General features: G+C 35.2%; 1 long non-coding RNA gene across 2 annotated transcripts in view; it reads left to right on the top strand.

The window, feature by feature from the left end:
• Nucleotides 1-24338, top strand: part of LOC128929968 (uncharacterized) — a 508389-nt gene that overhangs the window by 455979 nt on the left and 28072 nt on the right. The window contains exon 5 of one of the 2 annotated variants that reach the window (XR_013528583.1): nt 1169-7586. The exons of the other annotated variant lie outside the window; for it this stretch is intronic. This is a non-coding gene — a long non-coding RNA (uncharacterized LOC128929968). Of the gene's footprint in view, nt 1-1168; nt 7587-24338 lie in introns of those variants that run through there. 2 annotated transcript variants of the gene reach the window in all.

Here is a 24338-nt window from a genome sequence, read left to right as displayed (position 1 = left end):
TTAAAAGTATGTTTCAAATAAAAATATTTTATTTTATTTATTCTTTATAATTTCAATTTTTAGGCTCTGTAAGTACATGTGCAAATTTGTTACATGGGTAGATTGCATGATGCTCATGTTTGGGGTACAACTGATGCTATGAGAGCATAGGACCTAATCAGTAGGTTTTAGCCCTTGCTTCCTCCCTTCTTTTGCCTTTTGGGGTCCCTAGTGTCTATTCTTCTCATCCTTGTGTCCATGTGTACTAATGTTTAGCTCCCACTTAAAGTGAATACATGCAGTATAGGTTTTCTCTTACTGAGTTAATTTGCTTTGAAGGATGGCCTCCAGGTACATCGATGTGGTTGCAAAGAACACCATTTTGTTCTTTTCTATGACTGCATGATATTCCATGGTGCATATGTACTGCATTCTTTATCAAGTCCACTGTTGATAAGCACCTAAATTGATTTCAAGTCTTTTCTCTTTTGAATAGTGCTGTGATGAATATATGAGTGCATGTGTCTTTTTAATAGAATGGCTCATTTTCCTTTGGAAAAATAATTTTAAATGTACATTACTGACACAATAGTATTATGGTATTTATATGCTTACTTCTCTAATCATATTCTGATTTTCATCTTGAGACTGGAAGAAGGGGTGCATCAATATAATTAATTGCTGATTTTGACTTCCTGTTAAAGATTGGGACATGCTATTTCCCTGCTTTAAGACATTTAATCCTGAGTGAATTAAATGCAAACAACTCTGCAAAGGATTTAAGGAGTTTCTGAATATGACTCCTGCATCTCATTCTAGTCTATTTGCCAACCACTCCCTTCGTAGACCCTGCATTTTATCCAAACATATTCTTCATGTTCTTTTGTAAGCATGATCTGTAAAGTTCAGTATCTTGGCCTTTGCTCTTATTTGTCTGCTCATGAAATTCCTTATCTTTCTACCTGCTTTAATTTAACCCATCCTTCAAAGTACAGCATCAATACAGCTATTTCTGAGAAGACCCTGGATTCCATAGATAGAGTATAATCTCTTCATCCTTCATGTTCCATAGAAATGTATTCTGGATTCTGTTATGGCAGCTGTCATTCTCTACTTGCATGATGACTTTGGTACATTTATCATTCCTCCACTACTGAAATGTAAGTTCACCATTTTCTTGTCGTTTTAGCCCACATATGTTCAAAGGATATTCTCTGAAAATTGTTTATCAAGACCAGCTCAGGAAAATGGTATGATATATTATTCTTTCATTTGTAAGCTTTAAAAAGTATGTAAAACACTATTTTTTTCATGAATTATTTAAGCTTATATTTGTTGCTAAATAAATTACTCATTTTTTAAAAATTTAATTTAATTTTAAGTTCCTGGATACATGTGCAGAATATGCAGGTTTGTTACATAGGTAAATATGTGCCATGGTGGTTTGCTGCCTCTATCAACCCATAACCTGGGTATTAAGTCTAGCATGCATTAGCTATTTATCCTGATACTCTGCCCTCTTCTGCCTACCCAAAACCCCCAGTATGTGTTGTTCCTTTCCCTGTGTCCATGTGTTCTCATTGATCAGCTCCCACTTACAAGTAAGAACATTTGGTGTTTGGTTGTCTTTTCCTGCGTGTTTTTGCTTAGGATAATGGCCTCCAGCTATTGCTCATATTTTAACAATTATTTTGAAATGTTTTATTCTTCACTTTTGCCCAAAAGTCATTTGACAGATTATCTTAGTATTCGTATGCTCTATTGTTGTTGCTTTGCTTTAAGCAAGTTTAAAAACCAAACTGTTATATTAGGGGATGACAAATTCCATTTTATTCTTAACCATTTATTTTTCTCCAATGAAACAAGATTAAGAAAAAACTTTGTTTAGTGAATCTTTAGTGTAAATAAGTACATTCATATGAAATCAGTAAGCATCTGTTATAGTTACTAAGTTCATGTGAATTTGTATGATGCCATATTCATTGTGTTTTTATTATTTTGTACATTTTAATCCAAAAATAACTGAAGCTAGAGCTAATTAGTGTTTAATGGTTTTATATTACGTGCTATAAAGAACTTACATTTCTGTATATATCAAACTGAAATAAATATGTCTCAGTATTACACAATATCAGGTAGCAAACTAGAAAACATGCACAAAATATTCTTTTATGTGCCTGTGAGAACCATACTAAGAACATTTTCTAAGAAATTGAAGTAGATGTAAATATGCATCCTGATACATAAATGATAAAATCCATTTTAATTACTTAAACTCATGAAGGTTTTGAGTCTTGTGCTACATCTGTTTCTATAATAAATCTTTACCACTTTCTTCTAAGAATGACTTCTAAGATTGTGTATTTATTAAATGGTACATGATGGCAGCCTAAAAAAATGACGTAAAAACTGCAAAAGCTTAGTCAAGATATCATCCAAACAAAGGGGAAAAAAGATTGTCTTTATGCCTGGGCATATAGAGAGTCTGGCTGAAACAAAAATCCCCTCACATGGATTTTTAGCTGTAAGACATTGCAAGGGCTGTGTGAGGAATGTGATTTATTATTCTATTAAGAAAGTCATATTTTATTTACAGACTTTAGATCCCAGTGTTCCAATTTCTCAGTGACATAGATTTGCTTATTCAGATAATAATGAATATTTACTGATACATTAAAAGCAGCCCTAAAACTTTTTATGATTTTCTATAGAAAGAATTTGATAAATCTTTCTGACACCCAGCTGGTGTTCAAATACTTGAATCCAAATAAATGGCTCTTAATGAATTACTAGACATGTCTATAACTTGTAATTCTAATGGTATGGAAAACACATTTGTTTGAATACAATTTTTTTCAGCACAAAGTCTGCATTTGAAATCAATTATCATAATTCACTATAATTTGCATAGCATTTGATGGGAAAACATTGTCTCGGAAATCCTTAGGATTATATTCTGCAGAAAGCTAGCTAACAATTGCAGTCGTTTAAGGGACATGTAAACATTCATCAACCTTTGCCAATATGAGACATGCACAATTTTTTCTCTTTGCAGGAGTCAGAAATTATACACACACATTGCTTCTTTCACATGATGACTCATTAATTCAGGAGGATGGCTGTTGCACTGAATGCAGAATTTAGGCCAGGGAAATTTATCATAAGAACTATGAGTTTGAGAGAAAGCATTTTTTTAAAATTGCTTTTAAGTTATTCTGAGAATGACCCACATGACTGGTTGATACTTGGAAATTTTTGACATAAATAATATTTTCTGTTAGTACTTTCACTAAACAAAATAGTGTATTATCTATTTCAGCTTCCCCTTTTCTCACTACTCCTCTATTAACTCTATCATCCCTACCACTCTTTATTCTTACAGATGATTCTTTTTTTCTGTCCAATAATTCAAATCCCTCCTGAAGTCATAGATGGCTATTTTATAGGAATAAGGGATGATTATACCAAGGTGTTAGGAACGAAATGAGATATGAAACTTTTTTAAAGGTGGTAGCCAGACTCTCAGTATTACTTATGGGTAGTAAAGAGTTTATCAGAGGAGAGTTTTGTGTATATAACAGAAAGAGAAAGAGATGGTGAGAGAAAGAAAGCTGCTCTCAGCATTACCTATTTGACAACAGGAGGTGAATGGTGAGTTAGGTCCTTGGGATCAAAACTAAAAAGACCTCAAGAAATTTGCAATATACAATAAAAAAAAAAGAAATCATAATATATATGTTTGTATGTAGAAAATTATATTGTTGAAAAATTGTTTCTGAAAAGACAACATAATTTATAAAGAGAACAAAGTATATTCTTTTGGCAGAGGAAAGAATTCATGAAAGAGGTCATCTCTGAACACAATCATGAAAAATACAGGAATTTGATGTCATTACCTCTATTTCTTTACAAGTCAACCATGACAAATGACTAGCACATTATAATAATTTTCAAATATGTCTTTGCTAGTAAATTTCCATTCACACTTTGTAGAAATTACTCATTCATTGATTTATTCATTTGTTCATCTCAGATCTCATACATAGTTTTTGCAAAATATGTGATGAGATAGACACATAAACAACTAATTATAATAAAATAATAAATAATGTGTTTTAAAAAGAGGTACATTAAAGGCTCCAGTAATGTAGCAGGAAGACTGAATAGGAGACTGGACAATTTTTACTGCAGAGATAGTATTTGAACAGGCCTAAGGAAGAGAAGGGAGTAGATAAAAGAAGGGGAACAAAAGACCTTCCAGGCACTGGAAATAGCATGAGCACAAGTGAAAGAAAAAAGTAAGAGGTATTTTTGAAAATGTAAGAATAGTAAAGAGATAAAAGTTCTTATGAAGAAGGTAGGAGGAACTCAGTGGCAGAATTTGAACATCACCCTAAAGTTGACTGTCTAATGAGCCAACCAGGAGCTGCTTGTGGCCATTCTTGATGTCTGTCGTTCATTGTAAAAAGTCATCTGGGAACTCATATGTGCTACCAATGATGATAATATTTATTGAGCTTTGTGGAAGGTCTATGCACTAGACCTTGTTTATCTCTGAGAAAGTTGATCTCTATGTATTCACTGTGACTCTCTTATTTCTCCGTCTGCTCACTGGTGCTGACAAGCAGGCTGCTTTGACAGAAAGAGAGAGTTTCTAAGATGTCCAATGCCTACCTCACCTTTTTCCTTTTTCTCTGAGACATTTTCCTTCCCTTTCCCCAGTCTCTGGAGACTCTCTCTCCTGCCTTGATCAATAGATAGTCTATGGCTGTCAAGACATTCATCTTTTCTCAGGCTTTACCACCTTTAAAGCAACCCAGATGTTCATTGCCCTGCTATATATTGTCTAATTTGATGTAGAAAATGAACACTCTTAAAACAGATGGGTTGGTATTTATTATTATTAATTTATATATAAACTCAACAATCACCAAATTAATGGAATGCCCATGATAAACCAAGGATAGTAACATGGAACTCAAAACTGACTGGGCAGTTCTGATGCCCAGTTGAGATGCCTGTCATCTCAACTACCTGAGAGGCTGAGGTAGAAGGATCACTTGAGCCCAGGAGTTCAAGACTGCAGTGTGCTATGATCAGACCTGTAAATAGCTCCAGCCTTGCAATGTAGTGATACCCCCTTTTCAAAATTCAGAAAGAAAAAAGAGGTAAAATAAAAACTGTAAAAACCTCACTAAAACCCAAAAAGGTCAATAAAATTATTATCTATTATCTTCATTTTACTTAAGAGAAAAATTCAAAGAGTAGTTAAGTGATTTCTCCAAATTAACACAGCCAGAAAAGTCCAGCAGGATCAGAACAAGAATCCAGGTGTTTTGACTCAAGAAACATTTAAACCCTTCAAAACAGTGTCTCTCTGTACAGGGAAAGCAAAGCAAAGAGAGGCTGGGGGCATTCCTGTTGGCTCAGAGATAGACTTATCTGAGCTCCAATGCTTACTAACTATAAGACCTCGAGGCAATTTGTATAACATATTTGAGCCTCAAGTTTCTCATGTGTTCATTGGAAATATTAATACCTTCCCTGCATTTTTACCAGGGTTACTGCAAAGGTAAAATAAAAAACAAATCTTGTTTATTTCATTTGTGATATTGCATCTTGTTCCAGAAAATAATGCAGTGAGAGCACGTGTAGGGAAGCTCTTTGTAACTGTCAAATGTTAAACAACTGAATATCCTCATATTGTGGATAAACCCAAAGCCTAGCAGAGGTGAACATATGCCTGCTTTAAGAAGATAATCCTGTTCTGGCATACCAAGTCTTTAATGAGGAATATATTATGAACTCATACCACTGTGGTTGCGAGAGGAAGTAGAATTGCGTTGATTGCCACAATGCCTTTTGGTATCCTCATGATCTTAAGATGTGGTTGAATAAAAGTCAATCATATGATTTGAGAATTTTGAAAGGATAGAAGATGAAAACCACATTACAGGAGCAGCAGTATAATGTGGTATAAGCAGCCGTATAAATTTTTGAAGGGAGATTGATAAGGTCTCACTTTAAGGACAGAAAACAGAAATTGTGCAGCAGATATAAGACAGCACTGAGAAAGTCTTGGTAAAAAGAAAAAAAATTTTTATACTTCTATGTCTAAAAGCCACATAGTTTTCTAGAAATTTCTCCGAAATTTTTTTTATTCTACAGTTAATTTGCAGAAATGCTTAGAGTTCAACAACACATGTAAGTAATTATTCTCGGGGAATAAATGTTCCACTGGTATTCAAACCACTGATGTTAGGAATGCGCAATGTAAGTGAATTATACCAGCTAGTGAATACTTGGAAACCAGTGTATCCACATGCACTACAATTTAGGAAATAGATACTAGTTTTAAAAGAATGACAATTAGTATAATTCTGTCAATTAATAATGCATTATTTCATATTGGAATACTTTATCAAAATACAAAAATAAATGAAATTAAGATATATTTTTGTACTTTCTAGACTGTATGTAAAAATGCAATTCTGTCCATAATTATCCAGTTTTGGATAAAAAGCATTTCAAGGTAAAAATCCAGCATTAGGCTCGACATGGAGGCTCACACCTGCAATCCCAGCATTTTGGGAGGCTGAGGAGGGCAGATCATCTGAGGTCAGGAGTTAGAGACCAGCCTGGCCACCATGGTGAAACCCCGTTTCTACTGAAAATATAAAAATTAGCTGTGTGTTCTGGTGGGCACCTTTAATCCCCAGCCACTTAGGAGGATGAGGCATGAGTAGTGCTTGAACCTGGGAGACAGGTTGCAGTGAGCCGAGACGGCTCCATTGCTCTCCAGCCTGTGCAACAACAGCAAAACCCCTTCTCAAAAAAAAAAAAAAAAAAAAAAAAAAATCTGCAAATAAAAAGATAAGGTTAATAAATCAAAATTTTTGTGTTTTGCTACTGGAGAGTAAGAAAACCTTAGTCATTAAAACCATGGACTTCTGAGTCAACAGACTTGGGTTGAAATTCAGAACTTGCCTCTATTTCATTGTGTGAGGTCCTTGTATAAATTAATAAAATTGCCTGTGCCTGTTTCTTTTATCCGTAATATGCATATGGATTAGTAAGAATAACTAGCCTGTAAGACTAAATGAGATGAATAATGAACAAATAGCATGGTGTATAAATCTCAATGGATGGAGTATATTCTTTTAGCTGTTTTAGGTTTTACTAAGATAGTTTGGTATTTCTTTTGGAGGTATTTTCCACTTATAAAAGGAATTAGAAATTTTGATTCAGCTAGAAATATCAGTATGGAACTTCAGAGTATTCCTCCCTTAACTGAGTAAGGACCCGTAATGGAAGTCTAATGGGAAGAGAGGAGAATTTCCCCAAATGAAGTGAATATATATGATTTAATTTTTTAACCACCTTTAACTTGAAAATCTCAAAATGCTTTCTAAGCAAGTTCATGTTCTATATGTTTATTAGGCTGTGGTTGTATAACATTTTATATTAATTGATCCACTTGATTAGGGAAGAATTTAACACAAGAATGTGGAGATATAGAAGTGCTTCAGTTTCCTGGCCGTTTTAACAATATTTCTTCATTCTATCTTTTTAATTCAGTCTTTTATTATTTTTTAAGTTGTTAAAACAATTCTATAGTCATAGTTTTCAAAAGATTGAAGATGAACAGAAGAATTCCAGTATTTCACAGTAGTTACTATGTGTGTGTGTGTATATATATATATATATATATATACGTTTATGCATACACACAAAGGAAACACACATAATTTAATTTTTCAGTAACATTGAGTAATTTAGGATACATTAGAAATAAAAAATACAGTAAATTGGCATACTTCTGATGGCAATATGTATTTTTACTAAAGTATTTTTCTTATATGTAGAAATTAATTGTTAGATATTCATGTTTTTTTTGTTGAGAGATACAGCATAGGAATTTAAAGTCTTACTTTTTGCTATGAAATCAAGACATATCAATTATTATAATATCAGCCATCCCAAAGAATGTATTCTAAAGTAGTGTGTTCTACAGTTAATTAGCAGAAATGCTTAGAGTTGAACAACACATGTAAATAATTATTTTCAGGGAATAAATCATAAAGTACACACACACATATGAAACTTAAGAATATATGTGCATACTTCTAAACACACACACACACACACAAACACAAACACATCTGCATAACACTTCCTTTTTTTCCTCCACGATGTGTAATTATTATTTTGGTTTTTGAAGCATCATTTAATAATTTATGTGAATAAAAACAGATAATACATTGTATACCTTTTCAGCTTTTTACAATTTTAATTGAATTATCCTCATTTTAGATTTTTTAAAGTTGTTTCTTTTATTAAACAGCCTATATTGACTGCATTTTTTGAAAGTCTTATTAGATAAATTCTTACTTGGTTTTACAAAATTCCTACTGAGTTTATGCAAGCAGAAGGCACCTGACTTCAAGTTTATGAAACATTCCTATTACATCTGCCTCTAACAAAAACACGTGTCTTTTTCTTTCTGCAGAAAAAAAGAATTTATAAATGTCTCTAAATTTCTGCCAGCAAGCACAGAATATTTCCTGTATTGGTCACAGTTCTCCAGAGAAGCAAAATCAATAGTATATAAGATAGATACCTAGGCAGATAGACAGATGTCTCTCTATATACATAGCTATACATATGAATGTATATATACAGGGATATAAATATCAATATATAATTATATATGATATGTAATCTTTATATAATTATATATTATATGTAATCTATATAATTATATATGTAATATATATCATTGTATATATATATATATATGAGAGAGAGAGAGAGAGACAGAGACAGAGAAAGACAGACAGACAGACATTATATGAATTGACTCATGTGATTTTCAAGGCTGAGAAGTCCCCTGATGTGCTGTCTACAAGGTGGAGAACCAGGAAAGCTAGTGGTGAAAATGAGTCCAGGTCCAAAAGCCTAAGGGTGGTGTAAGTCTAATCCCAGTCTGAAGGCCAGATAATCAGTAGTGCCAGTGTCTGAGGGCAGGAAAAGGTGAATTTTCCACCTCCGCCAGAGAGCAAGGTTGTCTTTTTTCTAGCTCAATGGATTGAATGATGCCCATCCATATTAGTGAGGTTGGCTCTCCTTTACTCAGTCTACAAATTCAAATACTGACTACTTCCAGAAACACCATCATAGACACATTCAGAAATAATGTTTTATCAGCTATCTCAGCATCCATTAGTCCAATCAAGTTTGATACACAAAATTGACCATTATGTTTGCCAGTCTGCAAGCTCCTTGAAAATGTCTACCTGAGTTCTCAGAACTTTCATCCTCTGTGGTTCTCACCCTGTAATCAATTGATTCCCTTGTGCTCAGTATCTCAGTAAGGTTCATAACATACTATTTCTGTCTTTAATATTTTGTTATTTTATTCAGTATGAATGTTTAAAATAATTTGGACTTCAAATATAATGTTAAATATATATTTACATATTACAGAAGTATAATTTTTATCTTGATGACTTAAGTTTTTGCACTCCCTTAAAATTTGTGTCCAGTGTGAGTGCCTCACATGCCTCATGTTAGTTTCAGTCCTATGGAACACATATAATATATATCTTAAAATAAGATATCATTAACTGCATATAGAAGTCAAAAGAAGTGTCAATGAAAGTGGTACTGTTATTGTTTTCTGTGTAGGTTCTGATACACATGTCTATGTATGTGGATTAGAAGCATTTAAGAAGCATAGAGACCTGGTGTGATGGCTCATGCCTGTAATCCCAGCACTTGGGGAGGCTGAGGTGGGCAGATCATGAGATCAGGAGTTCAAGACCAGCCTGGCCAATGTGGTGAAACCCCATCTCTACTAAAAATACAAAAATTAGCCAGGTGTGGTGGCAGACGCCTGTAGTTCTAGCTACTCAGGAACCTGAGGCACAAGAATCACTTGAACCCAGGAGGCAGAGGTTACAGTGAGCCACAGTCATGCAACTGCACTCCAACCTGGGTGACAGAGCAAGACTCTATCTTCAAAAAAAAAAAAAAAAAAAAGAAAAAAAGAAATATAGAGAAATGTTTTGATAAGACATAAAAATAATTCACAGTTATTTAAAATGTTGCCATAAACATTTCTAAAGACTTTATCCACTGATAAAATTATTTATCTGTGACACCTGTCAGAAGTTGTATCAGTTTAAAAAGTATAATAATTTTTAAAATATATTTGAATATATTTGACTGTTTCTTAAGATACAGTTGGCCTTCATAACAATCAAACTATTGTTTGACTGACTTGACAGTCCACATTTCAGGTTGTTTTTTTAAAAAGAAGACCTGCCAGCTTATTCTTTTTATCAAGTGATATTTTGAAGGACTTGAGATTTAAAGTTGAATTTGTTGCAACACTCTTAATGATCTAACATAAATTGTTATGATATATCCTTATGATTAAATAAAACAAGAAATGATCTCATTAAATCATGAAGCAGTTTATGACATATCATTAAGTGGTACCCAGGTGGCTGAATTCAGTATAGTTGCCAAAGATCTCTACATCCTATTAATTGTTAGATTACAAATAGATACATTATACAATACAGTTCAGTAGGGGCCTGAGGATATTAGAGAAACAGAAATGGACCATTACCAATGAATCTGATCTAGGCATTCCCTGTTGCAGCACGATGTAACTGCCATTTAAAAGAATGAGATATGCTAAAATCTTATTTCTTCATATCAGATTTGTTTGATAAATTAGTTGGTAAAAAGTTAAAATTTTAAAAAGGGCATAAATTTGAAGAGGTAGGGTAAGAGGAAGTGCTATAAAGAGACAAGTCATGTCTTGTAAAAGTTTGAACAAAATTAAGCATTTTTCTTATTAATGTCTGAAAGGCATTTTGTTTCCCAAGAGTTGACAAAAAGATGACTGGTTAAACATTTCCTTCAATCTTCATTTAATTGTAATGTTATGCCACTACTTCTTTTTACACAAGTAGCCATTTTGGTATGGTTATAAAAATCAAGCACATGAAGAGAGACTACTAGAACTGAATATCAAAAGAATAAGATATCTTAAAGTTAAATAATGTGTTCATGCCTATTTAGGATAATTTGACTTTTAATGGCAAAGTCTACAGAAACAAATTGTTTCCATATGTACTGGGTTTCTAGCTTTCAGGTATATTTCAACAAAGTGGAGTCTTTCAAGTGGGTGCTTAATAATTTATACACTTGACTTTGTTAACTTTGACCTAGCCATCTTAGGACTCACCTTAAATAAGGACACATGTATTAGACTTTATCAGAAAACTATTCTGCCGTAATAAGACCTATCACTTGAAAGCATTCCAAAGTGATAATTAGTGAAGAGAAGACACATAAAACTGTCTGGGTAGAAGAGTTATTGGTACTGATGCTCCTTGTCAAAATGTGAATACTATATATCTGCAGACATTAATTATGGATGATTTTTTAAAAAGCAGGTTACTAGATAATTTTCATTGGCTATAGCTTGTAACATAGCTCAAGAAGTATAATGAATGGAACACGAGATCTGAGAGTATTTGTGTTTCAGGTGTGACAAGGTTACCTCAAGATCTTAACAGTATGGCATCGTTGACACTTGACATTAAATTACTCTCAGTAGATATATTTTTCAAATGTACTTCTGCTACTGTAATTACAACAGCTCTATAATAGATTAGACTCTAACAGTCGACCTTTATTTCTTTTCGATATATTAACTACAGTATTACATTTTGTACCTGTTCATAGCTTTAAGAGACAAGATTGTCTTTCAATTATTATTTCTTATATTGGTTATTTTTGTCAAATTATAAAAATTCTATTTTTTGATAAGTGATGCTAGATAGCTTTTCTAGAAAAAGTACTTATATAACTTTAGAAATTGATACTCTTTATAGAAGGAGATTGTAAAGTATAAATGAGAGAAAAATATGCATGCATGCAATGTCAATTTATAATTGCTAGTATATATTAATTATATTTGAATCTTTTCAAAACTTTTTTATGTGGCTTAGCAGTAGGATGACAATAAATATAAAATTGCTATAAGGAGCTTTCAGCATAAATCATTGTCACCTTACTTAGTTCATTTCATCCAAATTCATGATCACTTTAACCAAATATGTTGATTAATAAGATAAATTATATTTAAGTAAAATGGAGGTTATGTTTGTGTCCGCACATATATAGGCATATACCAACCGACAACATGTTTCTGTCAGAGATGGACCACCTATATGAGGGTGATTCTATAAAATTACAACACCAAATTTTTACAGTACCACTTCAATGTTTAGATACACAAATATTTACTATTGTGTTACAACTGCCTACAGTATTCAGTACAATAACATGCTTGTAGGTTGGTAACCCAGAAACAATAGGTAATACCATATAGTCTAGGTGAGTGTAAGTGCATCCTATGATGTTCACATGGCAAAATTGCCAAATGATGCATTTCTCAGAATGTGTCCCCCTTGTTAAGTGACTCATTACTGTATTAACACCTACACATATAAATATATAAACACATATATATTAACACCCACACATAACAGCTAACACTTGTATCCAATTGCACTTGCTCTGCAAGTGTGTGTATATATGTACATAATACATGCACACACTTATATAGATGATATGCATGTAAATATGTATACAATATTCTTTACAAAGAAAGTCAATAACCTAAAGAACAGACCATGAATGAACCAATGCAACTTCTTATATGTTATTTTCATGAGGAAATTATGTCACAAATACAAATATTGCATAAAAATAAGGATATTTCTATGCTTTATTAATAGACATGTCTAAGAAATTTCTGATTTAAGTATATTTAAATCCTAGTCATCATTAAAGTCACATGTTCTGTTATAGAGCCCGATGAGTCAACATAAAATTTGTAGTTGTTGGAACAGAAACGAAACAAAAAAGCAAAAAGTATCTGTATCTGAAGACATGTTTATATTGAGCAGATAACTATTTACAGTGCTCTTACACTGTTTGTTTTTATATAAATTATTTTGTCTTTGTAAATGCTGAAGATCTCTCATATAAGGACGCTCTTTGTGAAATGGAGACAAGAATAAATATTTTCACAGTCAGAACCAAATCTTGATTACTAATTTCACATTATCAACTGATTTTAGAATCTTTTATAGTATTTCAATTATATCATGAAACTGCTTTTATTAATCTGGATGATTTTTTTTTAATTTTTTATTGGATTTTAGGTTTTGGGGTACATGTGCAGAGCATGCAAGACAGTTGCGTAGGTACACACATGGCAGTGTGCTTTGCTTTTCTTCTCCCCTTCACCCACCTTTGGCATTTCTCCCCAGGCTATCCCTCCCCACCTCCCCCTCCCACTGGCCCTCCCCTTTTCCCCCCAATAGACCCCAGTGTTTAGTACTCCCCTTTCTGTGTCCATGTGTTCTTATTTTTCATCACCCACCTATGAGTGAGGATATGCGGTGTTTCGTTTTCTGTTCTTGTGTCAGTTTGCTGAGGATGATGTTTTCCAGATACATCCATGTCCCTACAAACGACACGAACTCATCATTTCTGATTGCTGCATAATATTCCATGGTGTATATGTGCCACATTTTTCCAATCCAGTCTATCATCAATGGGCATTTGGGTTGATTCCAGGTCTTTGCTATTGTAAACAGTGCTGCAATGAACATTCGTGTACATGTGTCCTTATAGTAGAACGATTTATAGTCTTTTGGATATATACCCAGTAATGGGATTGCTGGGTCAAATGGAATTTCTATTTCTAAGGCCTTGAGGAATCGCCACACTGTCTTCCACAATGGTTGAACTAATTTACACTCCCACCAACAGTGTAAAAGTGTTCCTTTTTCTCCACATCCTCTCCAGCATCTGTTGTCTCCAGATTTTTTAATGATCGCCATTCTAACTGGCGTGAGATGGTATCTCAATGTGGTTTTGATTTGCATCTCTCTGATGACCAGTGACGATGAGCATTTTTTTCATATGATTGTAGGCCTCATATATGTCTCCTTTCGTAAAGTGTCTGTTCATATCCTTTGCCCACTTTTGAATGGGCTTGTTTGTTTTTTTCCTATAAATCTGTTTGAGTTCTTTGTAAATTCTGGATATCAGCCCTTTGTCAGATGGGTAAACTGCAAAAATTTTTTCCCATTCTGTTGGTTGCCGATCCACTCTAGTGACTGTTTCTTTTGCCGTGCAGAAGCTGTGGAGTTTGATTAGGTCCCATTTGTCTATTTTGGCTTTTGTTGCCAATGCTTTTGGTGTTTTGTTCATGAAGTCCTTGCCTACTCCTATGTCCTGGATAGTTTTGCCTAGATTTCCTTCTAGGGTTTTTATGGTGCCAGGTCTTGTGTTTAAGTCTTTAATCCATCTGGAGTTAATTTTAGTGTACGCTGTCAGGAAGGGGTCCAGTTTCTGCTTTCTGCACATGGCTAGCCAGTTTTCCCAACACCATTTGTTAAACATGGAATCCTTTCCCCATTGCTTGTTTTTGTCAGGTTTATCAAAGATTGTATAGTTGTATGTAAGTTGTGTTGCCTCCGGTGCCTCTGTTTTGTTCCATTGGTCTATATCTCTGTTTTGGTACCAGTACCATGCTGTTTTGATTACTGTAGCCTTGTAGTATAGTTTGAAATCCGGTAGTGTGATGCCCCCCGCTGTGTTCTTTTTGCTTAGAATTGACTTGGCTATGCAGGCTCTCTTTTGGTTCCATCTGAAGTTCATGGTGGTTTTTTCCAGTTCTGTGAAGAAAGTCAATGGTAGCTTGATGGGGATAGCGTTGATTCTGTAAATTACTTTGGGCAGTATAGCCATTTTCATGATATTAATTCTTCCTAACCATGAACATGGAATGTTTCTCCATCTGTTTGTGTCCTCTCTGATTTCGTTGAGCAGTGGTTTGTAGTTCTCCTTGAAGAGGTCTCTTACATTCCTTGTGAGTTGTATTCCAAGGTATTTTATTCTTTTTGTAGCAATTGCGAATGGCAGTTTGCTCTTGGTTTGGCTTTCTTTAAGTCTGTTATTGGTGTAGACAAATGCTTGTGATTTTTGCGCATTGATTTTATATCCTGAGACTTTGCTGAAGTTGCTTATCAGTTTCAGGAGTTTTTGGGCTGAGGCAATGGGGTCTTCTAGGTATACTATCATGTCGTCTGCAAATAGAGACAATTTGGCTTCCACCTTTCCTATTTGAATACCCTTTATTTCTTTTTCTTGCCTGATTGCTCTGGCTAGAACTTCCAGTACTATATTGAATAGGAGTGGTGACAGAGGGCATCCTTGTCTAGTGCCAGATTTTAAAGGGAATGCTTCCAGTTTTTGCCCATTCAGTATGATATTGGCTGTTGGTTTGTCATAAATAGCTTTTATTACTTTGAGATACGTTCCATTGATACCGAGTTTATTGAGGGTTTTTAGCATAAAGGGCTGTTGAATTTTGTCAAATGTGAATTTGATACTGCCATTTTGATGCTGAGTGGCTGTTTTGCCTGTTAGTTGTTGTAGATTCTTCATTATGTTGATGCTCTTTAGCATTCAGTGTGATTTTGGAATGGCTGGTACTGGTTGATCCTTTCTATGTGTAGTGCCTCTTTTAGGAGCTCTTGTAAAGCAGGCCTGGTGGTGACAAAATCTCTGAGTACTTGCTTGTTCGCAAAGGATTTTATTTTTCCTTCACTTCTGAAGCTCAGTTTGGCTGGATATGAAATTCTGGGTTGAAAGTTCTTTTTTTTAAGAATGTTGAATATTGGCCCCCACTCTCTTCTGGCTTGTAGTGTTTCTGCTGAGAGATCTTCTGTGAGTCTGATGGGCTTCCCTTTGTGGGTGACCCGACCTTTCTCTCTGGCTGCCCTTAGTATTCTCTCCTTTATTTCAACCCTGTTGAATCTGATGATTATGTGCCTTGGGGTTGCTCTTCTTGTGGAATATCTTTGTGGTGTTCTCTGTATTTCCTGCAATTGAGTGTTGGCCTGTCTTGCTAGGGGGGGGAAATTTTCCTGGATGATGTCCTGAAGAGTATTTTCCAGCTTGGATTCATTCTCTTCGTCCCCTTCTGGTACACCTATCAAACGTAGGTTAGGTCTTTTCACATAGTCCCACATTTCTTGGAGACTTTGTTCATTCCTTTTTGTGCTTTTTTCTCTGATCTTGGTTTCTCGTTTTATTTCATTGAGTTGATCTTCGACTTCAGATATTCCTTCCTCTGCTTGGTCAATTCGGCTATTGAAACTTGTGTTTGCTTCGCGACGTTCTCGTATTGTGTTTTTCAGCTCCTTTAATTCATTCATATTCCTCTCTAAGTTATCCATTCTTGTTATCATTTTCTCGAATCTTTTTTCAAATCTTTTTTCAAGGTTCTTAGTTCCTTTGCATTGATTTAATACATGATCTTTTAGCTCACAAAAGTTTCTCATTATCCATCTTCTGAAGTCTAATTCCATCATTTCATCACAGTCATTCTCCGTCCAGCTTTGTTCCCTTGCTGGTGAGGAGTTTTGGTCCTTTCTAGGAGGCGAGGTGTTCTGGTTTCGGGTGTTTTCCTCCTTTTTGTGCTGGTTTCTTCCCATCTTTGTGGATTTGTCCGCTGGTCGTCTGCGTAGTTGCTGACTTTTCGATTGGGTCTCTGAGTGGACACCCAGAATGTTGATGATGAAGTATTTCTGTTGCTTGGTTTTCCTTCTACCAGTCTAGCCCCTTCGCTGTACGACTGCTGACGTCCGCTCCAGACCCTGCTTGTCTGGGGTGCACCTCTAGCAGCTGTGGCACAGCGAGGGATGCTACCAGTTTCTTTTTCTGCTATCTTTGTCCCAGGATGATGCCTGCCTAATGTCAGTCTTTTGGATATAGAGGGGTCAGGGAGCTGCTTGAGGAGACAGTTTATACTTTATAGGGGTTTAATTGCTGAGCTGTGCGCTCTGTTGTTCCTTCAGGGCTGTTAGGCTGCTATGTTTGATTCTGCTGCAACAGAGCTCATTTAAAAACCCCTTTTTTTTCCCCTCAAATGCTCTGTGTTGAGGGGTTTGGGCTTTATTTTTGGATGTTCGATGAGGTGTCCTGCCCAGCTAGAAGGCAGGCTAGCCACTGTTTGGCTGCCGAGGCGCCACCCTGCTGTTGTGTGATTTGCCCTGTTCCTACAGGCTCTGCTGTGGTCTCCACCACGCCCTGCGGCGGAGTCTCTTCGTTGTAGCGTGTTGCCTCAGCAACGGCAGGCTGCGTCAGCAGTGGGCATGTATCTCAGTAGGGATGGGTTGCCTCGGCAACGGCTGGCTGTGTCAGCAGTGGGCTTGTATCTCAGTTGGGATGGGTTGCCTCAGCAACGGCTGGCTGCGTCAGCAGTGGGCGTGTATCTCAGTTGGGGCGGGTTGCCTCCGTAGTGGTGGATGCCCCTCCCCCACAGAGCGTCTCGGGCCATCTGCTCGGGATAGTTTGAAATTGCGGTTTTGTTTGTCCCACTGGGTATCCCAAACGATCTGTTCCTACAATACCCTGGGCTGGGCTTCTGTCCAAGTCTCATTCAGTCTCAAGTCAAGCCCTCTCAAGTCTCAGGTTGCCGGTTCAACAAGGCACCCAGACAAGTGCGCCCTGTGGGGATTGCTGGGTAGGGCCGGCCGCCGCCGCCCCGTCTGCCAGCTTCGCCAGGCAGACCTACTGCCTGGCATCCTGTGTCTTTTTTATACTTGGGAGTTTCCCCGTTCTGTGGGCAACAAAGATCAGTCTGGAAATGCAGCTCAGACTCACCGTTTGCGGATTCAATGCGAGCTCCAATCCTGGGTTGTTCTCACAGTGCCATCTTAAGTCCTCCTCCTCTGGATGATTTTTAAATCAAAACCATTTTTGAAGAAATATATCACATTTTAATTTGAATAATTTTAAAAAAATCTTCAGGAATAATAAATTTCTTTAGTGTCCTAAGAAACATTCTATACTTATTTTTCAATAACAAAAAATTACACATGCTCAAAATAAGTAAAACAATCCAAAAACATAACGAGATGATCGCAAATCATGCTTCTTTAGTGCACCCCGCTTTCACCATACTTTATCCTGAAGTTAGCAGAGACATTATAGTATAGAATGTTCAATATTTTTTTCTGTGCTCATGTCCACCTAAACACAAATATGTTGCTTTTTTTTAGTTTAAAAATGAGATCACACCATGGAATGTATAAATCGTTTTTTAAAGCTCTGAATCTATTATAGATCCTTGTAGGTTCAGAGTAAAAGTTCTGTTTGTACAGCTTTATAATAGCTGATAGAATGTGTGTACCATTAATGCATTCTTGCATTGCTGTATTGATGGGCATTCAAGTTGCTTCCTGTTTTATGTCATTATAAATAATGCTGTTATAGGTATTCACATGTGTATTTGTCTTTTTTATTGCATATTGATATTTTTATTTCTACACGATCAGTTTGCAGAAGTAGAGTTGCATCATGTGAACTGCTTTGAGGGATACTGACAAATGACCTCCCAACACTGACTGTAATTCAGTGTCAAACCAGAAATGCACCAGCAGGCCCTCCTTCCTAATATCTTGTATGCAACGTATTATTGTTTTTCTCAACTTTTGATAGCTTGGGATTAAATTTCATTTTCGTTTTGCATTGATTGGAATTTTCTTAAGCACTAGTGATTTTGATTATCTTTTTATACATTTCTTGTTCATTTTGGGACTCAGCAGAAACAAATGGTTAATATTAGGAAATTAAGACAAATTTCTTGGCTTTGAATGTTAGTAACTCTAGTTAGTGTTCTTGTAACAATGGGCAAGTAACTTAAGCAATCTGTAACTCAGTTTCTTCGGCTGTAAAATAAGGATATCAGTAGTTCCCAGTTCAGAGCGGAGGAGCCTGGCCAAATCCAGGTTCTCCTTCTTTCTTCTACATTATGCCCAACACCTGCCAGCACTGACATCCTACCTTGGTACAGGCTGGCCACCAGATGCTTATTTCCAGGATCACAGAGGCAATAGTTCTACAGTGGCAACATTTTCCCTAGACCTATTTATGAACCCTTTCTTCATGGTCACAATTTGTGATCTTTGTTCTTCTTTGCAAGCTACAACGAATGAGAAAGACAGCTCTTGGCATCTTGGAGCTGTCCTGGTACTCACAATGAAATCTTAGTATTCTCCTTTTGACCATAAATAATTTCCCAAGTCATCAACACCAGAGGAAAGTAGTCTTGATGGATCAAAATAAAACCATAACCACACTGTAATTCTATCTGAACATAAAATATGAACATTGTCCTATCTACATAATAACCACACATCCTATCTTGGCTTATATCAGTGTTAATTGCTTCCTTTCTGATAATATTTTTAGCATTGCACTAGTCTCTTTCCTCTTTTTAGATAAAATTTATTAAGACATCAAATCATTGAATTATCCTTGCATCCAGACTAAAGCACTGTTTGCATAAATTCTCTTCAAAATTACCTAATATAAACATAAATCGTACAGTAATTCCTTTGTAACAAACTTTTACTGAGACATTTGGTGTCTTATGAGTAATAAACCCAAATTGTTAAACTACAGATATCATCCTGTTGGTCCTTGGCTGGAGAACATGAACACTACAAATTATTAACTCATGCCAGTTCTTCAGATGAACTGATTAATGGCTTAGCAATTCCCTTGATTCTCAGAATTCCCCTTCCAGACTTTAATTTTCCCTGCTCCTCACACTTTTGTGTGGAATCTGATTTCTGTATTTTCTGCCTTGCTAAACCCTGACTAATGTACTTATAGTTTTTCATATTGATTCATAATAGATGTACATATTTTCAAGGTGCATGTGATAATTTGATAAATTCCTGTAATTGTATCAGGATAATTGGGATATCCATCACCTTAAATATTTATCTTTTTATGCTAGAAACATCCAAATTGTATTCTTCTATCTATTTTGAAATGTACAGTAGATTAATGTTAACTACAGTCACTTTACTGATGCATCGAACACCAGGTCTTATTTCTTCTACTAACTATATTTTGCTCATTCATCAACCTCTCATTATCACCCCCTCTCCACTACCTTTCCTGGTAACTACCAAACTAATGTGTATCTTCATGAGAATACTTTGGTAGCTCCCATATACGAGTGAGAATTTGCAATATTTGTCTCACTGTGCTTGGTTTATATCATATAACATAATGAGTTGCAGTTTTATCCATGTTGCTGCAAATTACAGGATGTCATTCTTTTTTATGGTTTAATAGCATACCATTGTGTATACACACCAAATTTTCCTTATACATTCATCCATTTATGGGCACCTTGGTTGATTCCAAGTCATGGTTATTGTGAATCGTGCTACAGTACACATGGGAATGAAGAAGATATCTCTTCGATGTATTAATTTCCTTACTTTTGACTGCATACCCAGTAGTGGAATTGATGGATCATATGAAAGATCTATTTTAAGTTTTTTGAGAAACCTCAAGACTGTTTCCTATAGTGGCTGTATGACTTGGCTATGTGGGCTCTCTTTTGGTTCCATATGAAGTTTGAAGTGGTTTTTTCCAGTTCTGTGAGGAAGGTCATTGGTAGCTTGATGGGAATAGCATTGAATCTATAAATTACTTTGGGCTGTATGGCCTTTTCATAATATTAATTCTTCCTAACCATTAGCATAGAATGTTTTTTCATCCATTCCTTTGTGTCCTCTTATTTCCTTGAGCAGTGGTTTGTACTTCTCCTTGAAGAGGTCCTTTACATCCTTTGTTAGTTGTATTCCTAGGTATTTTATTCTCTTGGTTGCAATTATGAATATAATTTAGAAATTCAACACTATCCCCATCAAGCTACCAATGACCTTCTTCACAGAACTGGAAAAAGACCACTTTAAACTTCATATGGAACCAAGAGAGAGCCTGCATGAAACATAAAAGGAAGCATTGATTATCTGAAATGCATTTCATGATTAGATTTGTGTTAGTGTTTATTTGTACAAATTCAAATAACAATTTAAGAATCCCTATGTAAGAGTGACAGAATGCAGATTAGCAGTTAACTTATGAAACTCTTGAGAAGCAAGGTACATATAACACTGATATAGACAGGCTAATGCACTTGCCCAGTGAAATTTGTTTTGGATTATTTGCAGGGATGACCTGGGTATTTAGAGGAAGAATTTACACTAAGAAAAGAAAATATGCAAAATTCAAGTTAATAAACAATTTGCTTATATTAGAGAGTAAGATAATTTTGTCATTCAGATTGTTCTCTAGTTCCCTAATGTATATTTGACTAAGTCCTAGAGAGAAGAAGCTACCAAAATATATATAAAGCAAGAAACAGCACCAAAAAATCCTGTATCCTTACACTTTTTTGGGGAATAATAATACAATGTTGCTGTTGATGAATGTAATGGTTTTGACAGACACATTTTATGGAGGTCAAAGATTGGGCAGAGGCCTTGAATAGTATGCTCAGTACTGCATATCAGTCTGACCAGCTGAAAACATCATTAAAAAGTGTAAAAAAAGAAAGGAATTATTAATTATACATGTTCAACAAGAGGCTTTGATTCTGATCATTAGTGAGATATCAACCTAAGTTCTAAGAAATAGTTTGTAGGACTTAAAGGGGGGTTGGAGTTCCCAACATGGAGAATAGAGATAGAACCAGAGAAAAACTGTAGTTATTGGTACCCATGTTTTATTCCAATGTTGACATTCTATAAAGAAAAAAAAATATTAATGCATAGGGTTTTGTGATAGAAACACAGGGAGCCTATATTTCATTTCATAATTATATACAAGTACGAATTTTAGTTTCTGAGTAATGGGGTGACTTATCTAAGGACAAGTTAGTAGCAGAGACATGTAAGAAGTAAGGCCTTCAGATTCTCACTCTAGACCCTTTTACTAAGTGATATTTTTAGCACACATCCATAGCTTTTGGTGGTATTATAGCTTAGTTCATCAGAGCACAAAATTTTGAGTGAGATAGACATGGATCCTATCCAAGTTCTTTTCTGTGCAGTTCTGGACAAATGGCAATGACACTCTGCCTCAATTTTCTCATCTAGAATATTGAACTGAAGACAATATTAGCCTAAAAGGGTTGTTTTAAGTATTAATGTAAATAATATAAAAATATAGCCCAACTTCATAAGTTTTCAACAACATATACTTATTTGATTTGTTAATATTATATTCGGGATTATGCCCAAAGTACTTTTCTTCAGATGTCAACATGTTTTCATGTAGCTATAAAGAAATATTGGAAACCTAGTGATATATTAATTTTCCATATTGGGAAATGAAGTTCTGTGGGTATAGTATTGACTAATTTCATCTAGAAACATTCATAAGTCATTTGTGTTAAACTTATATTTAAAAATATTCACCAGTGTTACATATTTAAATAGCATCCTGTCATGTTTTAATTTCATATTTAATAATGGACTGACAGATACATTAGAACACCAAGAACCTAAAATATGGATTGATCAAGCAATAAAATGAATGATTCTTATATCACTGATCCAGAAATACAAGCATCCACAACGATCAGAACTATGTAATAAGAATGAAATTGTTTTGTTTTCTTTTTTGAATGATAAAATGTTTTTTGAGGAATTTACATGATTCCAAGAAGGAAGAGACTACCTTAATTTTTAAAATTTGTTTTAAGTGTTGGTGGTATGAACTGAATGTTTGTATCTACCCAAAATTCATGTGTTTTTTAACCTAATTTCAATGTGAGGATATTTGGAGGTAGGGCCTTTAGGAGGTGATTAGGTCATGAGTGAAACAGTGCCATCTATGAACCAGAAAGTGGCCTTTCACCAGACAACAGATTTGACAGTGCTTGACCTTGGGCTTCCCAGCCTCCAGAACTGCGATTAAAAAAACAAACAAACAAACAAAAAAAAAAAACAAAAAAAAAAAAACAGAACATGTTGTAGCCCAACGTAAAGAAACTAGGAACCTTGAAAAAAGGTTTGACAAAATCCTATTGAGAATAGACAACTTAGAGAGGAATATAAGTGAATTAATGGAACTGAAGAATACAATAAAGGAAATCCGAGAAGTATGCACAGGTTTAAACGCTCGAATTATTCAAGCAGAAGAAAGGATAACAGAGGTCAAAGTCCAACTTAATTAAAGAAAACAAGAAGACAAGATTAGAGATAAAAGGATAAAAAGGAATGAGCAAAATCTCCAAGAAATGTGGGACTATGTGAAAAAACCAAATTTACGTTTGATAGGTGTACCTGAATGCGACGGAGAGAATGAATCCAAGCTGGAAAATACCCTTCAGGATATTATCCAGGAAAATTTTCCTGAACTAGCAAAGCAGGTCAATATTCAACCCCAGGTAATACAGAGAACACCACAAAGATATTCCTCAAGAAGAGCAACCCCAAGGCACATAATCATTAGATTCACAAGGGTTGAAATGAAGGAGAAAATACTAAGGGCAGCCAGAGAGAAAGGTCAGGTTACCCACAAAGGAAGCCTATCCGACTTACAGCAGATCTCTCAGCAGAAACTCTACAAGCCAGAAGAGAGTTGGGGCCAATATTCAACATCCTGAAAGAACAGAACCTTCAGCCCAGAATTTCATATTCAGCCAAACTAAGCTTCACAACTGAAGGAAAAATAAATTCTTTTATGAACAAGCAAGTACTCAGAGATTTTATTACCACCAGGTCTGCTTTACAAGAGCTTCTGAAAGAGGCATTACACACAGAAAGAAACAACCAGTATTACCTTACTAAAAATATACCAAAAAGTAAAGAGCACCAACATAAAGAAGAATTTTCATCAGGAAATGGAACAAACAGCCAGTTAACATCAAATGGCAGTAACCCTAAATTTAAATCTACTAAATCCCCCAATCAAAAGACACAGCCAAAACCCAACAGCATGTTACATCCAGACCTGTTTCACATGCAAGGATACACAAACACTCAAAACAAAGGAATGGAGAAAGATTTACCAACCAAATGGAGAGCAAAAATAAATAAATAAATAAATAAAAAGCAGGAGTTGCAATACTCATAGCGGATAAAATAGATTTTAAAGCAACAAAGATATAGTGGTAAAAGGATCAATACAACAACAAGAGCTAACGATCCTAACACCCAGATACATAGAGACTTAGATTCAATGAGACAGAAAATTAATAAGGATATCAAGGACTCGAACTCAGATCCGGAACAAGTAAACTTAATAAATATTTATAGAGCTCTCCACTTCAAATACATAAAATATACATTCTTGTCAATACCACATCACACCTACTCATAGGTTTAAATGAAACATTGATTGGCCATTATTAATACCCATTTTTTTTAGAATAAAGCAAT

The sequence above is a fragment of the Callithrix jacchus genome, chromosome 17 (assembly GCF_049354715.1).
Source record: "Callithrix jacchus isolate 240 chromosome 17, calJac240_pri, whole genome shotgun sequence".
Lineage (NCBI taxonomy): Eukaryota > Metazoa > Chordata > Mammalia > Primates > Cebidae > Callithrix > Callithrix jacchus.
The sequence above is the reverse complement of the archived record's forward strand: the minus strand, read 5'-3'. Positions and strand labels throughout refer to the sequence as shown.